The sequence below is a fragment of the Branchiostoma belcheri genome, unplaced genomic scaffold (assembly GCF_001625305.1).
Source record: "Branchiostoma belcheri isolate BF01 breed outbred unplaced genomic scaffold, Haploidv18h27 scaffold9, whole genome shotgun sequence".
In the NCBI taxonomy this organism is placed as follows: Eukaryota; Metazoa; Chordata; class Leptocardii; order Amphioxiformes; family Branchiostomatidae; genus Branchiostoma; species Branchiostoma belcheri.
In genome coordinates this window covers 1,857,443-1,863,625 of record NW_017804575.1, presented here as the reverse complement: position 1 = coordinate 1,863,625, position 6,183 = coordinate 1,857,443, and positions in this window count along the sequence as shown.

The following is a 6,183-nucleotide window of genomic DNA, read 5'->3' as shown; positions in this document are numbered from 1 at the left end:
AGCAGTTATAGCGTTCCCTTATCTCTGGTTTTGCGAGTGTAAGACTTGAAGACTTGTTCATTTTGTGTGTTTGCTGAAAAGGCTGCTCCACTCAATAAAGACCAGATCTTACGCAGGATAAATCTATGAGTATAAAATTCCCCTGTAGGGATCTTGCGAGCTAAATTATGTGCTTTGTCATAAATGTAAACTTGGCAGCACAAGGCACAGAATAGCTCAGCCATAAATCACAATTACACCCTACAAAGAGTAAAACCCTACAAAAAAATTGGCAAAGGACAGAATTATAAAAACCAAGTGCAGCCTTCTACAAGTACATACAAAATTTCACACTTTCTCAACTTGCAACAATGATCACACAAGGTTTTTCACAAATTGGTTAATTTTTACCGATGACAAAATGCATGAGAAGCATTTTTGTTTTAAAACACTAAATTTTGTCTCATTCATATTCATGTACATAGTACTGTTCTTCTGCTTGGCAGTGGTTAGCACTATATGTGTTTGAGAAAAAATCATATGCCACTGTCCAACGTTAACCCGCAACTTTTCTGTCCCTGTATACATGTTCTACTCTTAGCAAAAAGTTGCAGCAGACCTCTACAAAGCAATTTTGCTTCCATGTCATGTGTCTGATGACCTGACAAATAATTCATTTAATAATTATTGTACTGACATTCATAGATTTTTCTGAAGCAGCTGGTCTTTTTTCAAGCTGATCAAAATTACAAACTAGAAAGGTAAGGTAACATTTGCAAAGAAAATGCATTATGTTTACCTTCGCACATGGTCTGCTCTGTTAACTCTTACTCAAACACATTCATATATATGCAGACAGGAGTCTAAATCCCTCCTGCTATAAATTTGCAACACGATGTAACCCAACACTAGTACCATCATGATGGTGACAGACGTCTGGTTCAGGTCATGGACCTTCTTGGTTTGGAGAAGAAGAAGAAGAGGAAACAGAGCAAATCCTTCAGTAAACATAGCTATTGCCATGACACAAACAGCAATAGTCATACTAAGCAACCATGAAACAACCTCTTTATAAGAGTGCTAGTAGGTGTGAAGGAATTATGCACACAAAGAACAGTCTTTACAACATTACAGGAAACTGTTCTGGCTGATTACCAGATAGAACGGTCCACCCCCGCAGTTGCTTTTATATGGAAACTTTGTACAAAAACTTACTGTCATGGGATCTGAGATTGCATGCTGATGACAAATCACACATTCTTTGAGAATCTTAACAAGATTTCAGTGCGTAAGTTGATTGTGGTGCAGTGAAATTACCTCCAAAGTTCTACCAAACATCTTTGCTCAAGGTTGGCAGTTGTCCTCAACCTTTGATGGCAAAGTCACTTGCAGGATGCTCTGAGTGTCACTGAGCAGAGTGGAATTGCAATTTCAGATATGATCCACGCAAATTACGTGGAAAATTGACGGAGATTCCCCGGGCACTGCATGTGGTTATTTGCGGGGCTTGAGCAGAGATTGTGTGGCTTTAGCAGCACATGTTGGGCCTTTTTTCTCACATGACATTCTGATGTTTTTGTCTTGCAAGTCATGTAATTATATTCAATGTTCCATTCAGACTATTTCTTGCACTATTCTTAATTTGTACATTTAAAAACAAAGAAATGAAAATGACTAATTTTTTTAAACCAAAATTTAACGTCATTTTTGGGGTTAGACATGCTTGCTCCAAGTACAAGTCTTTCTTTGAAGCAGGATTTTTACGGCTGGATGCTCTTCCTAACGCTAACCCAAACCCTATTAGGGCCTGGGATCCCTCTAACTGAGGGGGGAAATGCATGTTAAGTGCCTTTCCCAAGGGCACAACGTCTGGGTGCATGTCTGGACATGTCTGGGTCCAACCCTAGGGATTGAACCTGGGACTTCTTGCTTGACAGTCGGATGCTCTATCTACTACACCACACAGACGCCACACACAGACTAATGGTTACTTAAATATCATTCTGTTTTAATCATACTATTGCACAAGTCTTTTACAGAACTCTGACATATGTACATTGAAGCATGGTTAACAGCTTTTACTTCTAATAAGTAGAATTTCATCCTACTAATTCCTAGAAATCTGTGTTTTCCCAACCCAGATGCACCGGGCACTGACCACAAATTCCAAAGGACATGGAGTGACAGTGGTGTCCGTGTGGTGTAGTGGATAGAGTGTCCAACTGTCAAGCATGGAGACCCAGGTTCAATCCCCAGGGTTGGGCCCAGACATGTCCGGACATGCACCCATGCCAGACGTTGTGCCCTTGGGAAAGGCACACATTTCCCCCTTCAGTTAGAGGGTTCCTGGGCCCTACTAGGGTTTGGGTTGGCATTAGGAAGAGCATCCAGCCATAAAAATCTTGCTTCAAAAAAGACTTGTACTTGGTGCAAGCACGTCTAACCCCCGGTTCCTGGGGAAAAATGTCATTTGGGGAAAAATGACGTTAAATTCGGTTTTAAAAAAAAATGGACATCACCCACGTGACTAGTGTAATATTCCGCTCCTAAAAATAACTACCTGTCTAAGTTTGAATAATGGCATTATCTTAAGCACAGCTGTTCCTATCGAAAAGTTGTGCCGACTAATCTGTCTCGCTAAGTCTTAATTACACGCTTCAGCAAATCTGCTTCCTATCCAACATTAATTAAGGAGAGTTAGGCCATACATCAGTCTGTTATCAGCCTTTACCAGCTGTTAAAAATCATTGAGCTGTGAGGAAAATATCTGGCCTAGTATTGACTGGCTCTATTATTTAAGGATGAAGCATGTCAATTTTGATACTTACATAATTACTGTTGCTGGAAGATTTAAAATGCCATTGCAGCCTATTGTTGTAAAAAGTTCATTCCAATGGGGGTCAAAACACTCATAAGTTGCCATAAGTGAACAGCAATTCATTTAGAAAGAAAGATTTTAGAAAGTCATCATCATTTTTCGACCTCTTTGTAGAGGTGGAGCATCAACAAATAATATCTTTCAGTACATTTTCTCTTCCATACTTTCATCCAGAGCATCTAACTTTTGGAAATCCAATGCTAAGAATTAGCATTGTAGCATGGGAGGTTCTTAACATGTAGCATAAAATTTTAAATGCATGTTTAAATGAAATGAAGTCTTTGTTTCAGGTTGCCAAACCAAAGGAACAAACTGCATGCCGTGTGTACTCATCAACAGCTAGTTTGTATGCAAACATTGTTTTACAGATGCTCCATGAATAATAATCGCAGTACTCTAACAAGAACAGTGATGACTTATGGGCCTGACTAATCTCAATGGAAATCTTAATAACACCCGAGGATAAAAGTGCCCTTAATTAAAACCTGAGGTTGTTGATAGCCATCTTATCGGCATACACCGGCCTGTTCTACAGTAGAGTAATATGAATATGTGAGTGGTTGGTACTGTCATCAGCATATATCATGAAAATATTTTCCTGTATCCTAACATAACCCGCAGCAATGAAATTTAGGCAGCTGTTTTTGATACTCTTTTCAGGACACCCCCGAATATATTTTCTCTAATACATGTACAACAGCTTTCATATGACACAGGAAAACTTAGTATTAAGTTCTAAATGTCATACTTTAATGGCTGCTTTAAAAAGCAACATTTAGGCTTTTAATGCTTTTGCCCCTACCACTAATTGATATATTAAAAGATATCAGAATCCACTGCTAGTAATTAGTATTTGTGTGCCCATGCCAATCATCTTACTTCACTGTCCTACGAGATTGAAATTGGCTGGTCTAATCTTGTGCAATTATTTCAATTTATATAATTATCAGTGTAATACTGTGATTGAAATATACTTTTTATGTCACATCTGTTGAGCAAGATTAGGCAACATTTTCACACTGCATCAACTTATCAAGACTGGCAAAGCAAGTCGAGCATCCTCAATCATACCTGCGAGTACATGTAGGTTAAATGGCTGATTATGACACCATATTAAATTTTGACATATACTTATCTTGTAAGCTTTAGGCCACACCGATTTAATTTAATGGATGACATCCTCTGAAGACCCCCAAACTAGCGCGCGCGGGCGAATAAAAAAAAATTCCGGCCAAAAATAAAAATGCTACTAAACCATAGGAATACAAAGCTGGTATTGTGAATTTGCGTCAGTACTTAGCGACGTATACGACAAGCAGGCACATGCTGGCTTTCTGCAGAATTTATGAATCAGCACTGTACGTATGTACTGAGTTCTTGAGTCGTGGAGCTCCGTTTTGTCGCCGACTACCATGGACTACCCAGGCCTAGAGCCAGGCCAGAGCCTCGGTGGAGGTGATCTTTTTTTTTTTTTTTGAGGGCGACAGGCGAAAATCAATGCGCGCGCGGATGTCATCCATAAAATTAAGTCGGTGTGGCCTTACTAACATTGTACATGGGAGACTTTAATGATACAAAAAGTTCAATTTGTGTAATGATCAATAATATCAGAGCTTCATGACAGTCATCAAGACTTATATGATATGAAATATTTCACGGCAAGATGATGAGGTACCATGCAATCCAGACTTACTGCAAGACAGTCATTTACAATGTACAATGAATGCCACCAAAATATGATCAAGTATACCAGAAATTACATGTGTGTGAAACTAGTGATAACGAAAATGGCATGATTTCAGCAAGATAACCATGTTTTATGAATTTTCAAGGCAATTGAAGCTGACTACATCTTGATAAGTTACAAGACATATAAAAACTGGAAGGTCTTACCACAGCAAGTTATGATTATACAGAATGTTTATGTTCATGCATGATTATGTAAAAGCCTGAATGTTACATAGTCATTGATCACCTTTATCCCTAAGTCATCACTAGTGGTACATGTATCATCTGTACTCCAGGTCTTGATTATAAGACATATGAGAAGTATGATGATATCATCGTGTTTTTTTAGCTACTAACTCAGTCAATCAGGGCAAAGAAGGAATTTGTGTCTAAGCAAGGATTCTGAAATTTTTCAGCCATCTAATTAAAAGATGCCAAGGACATTATACAGATATAAAATGTCCTTGAAGATGCAGACAATGGTAGCTGCTATTAGGTTGGGTATTGTGTAATAAATAATAAGTTACAAATTCTGGATGATTTCATCCTCTGGCACAGGTCATGACTTTAGAAACTGCTGGTGGAAAAACTGACAATGTGATTGCTGACCAATAGTAGTCAGAGAAATGCTAGGTCATGTATATAGGTGTTTTGTTTAATGAAAAGTTAAACTTGGTACAAATAATGTGAAGAAAAGACTGATGAAAGAATAGAGAAACAAGAAAAAAAGAAAGAAATACACAACACTAAGTTCCCTCCTCTGCAACCCACATAATCATTTTGTCTGCGAAACAAAATATTTTGAAATATCGGCAGCACCTGGTAACACAGAAACAATTTCAGTTGGAGTTTCTCTTTAATAAAACCTTGATCCATAACATTCATCACAAAATGGCACATAATTAGGAAATATTTTCCCTGGAGGCAGGAACTTCTGACGTGGCTTCACGGCGGGCTGATTACATCAGTAGGCAGCAGCCATAAAGAATGATGGCTCCCCATAAAGACACATTTCATGGCTCACAACGCTGAAGTTCTTGAATTTGTACACGGTAAAACGCATGTGGAGCTATATTGACCATAAATAGACAATCTCCCCAAGATTGCTTCCACCTCCCCAGGGTCTGGTTTGGTAGGAACGTCATCAAGCTAACAGCTGTACTAAAGACACAGTAATACTGTTTTCATCTGGTCAGGAATATTGGCTCCATGTGGATAGTGCAAGCAATTATGTTGGCCGACTTTATTGTTAACTTCCAATCTACGGCCGACGGGCAGATTCTATCATCTATTAGATCGGGCATGTCACTGGGAATTGTGGCAATGCAAGAAATTGCAAGAAATCGCTCATGGGCAAATTTGCAGTATTCAAAAATTTATGCCTCCCGTGACATTGCTCTTAGGAAATGGGAAATTTAAGTCAATATACAGCACCTTGTGCTTGTGTTAGCTGTAAGCAGCACTTACAATTATAACCTTAAGACCCAGGATTGCTACAGGTGAGTTTGGTCATCACTCATTAATTCTTATATTAGGTCTCTTAAGATTTACTTCATAGGTCTTCCGGCAATGATTTGCTTCATCAAATTCTTTTCAAA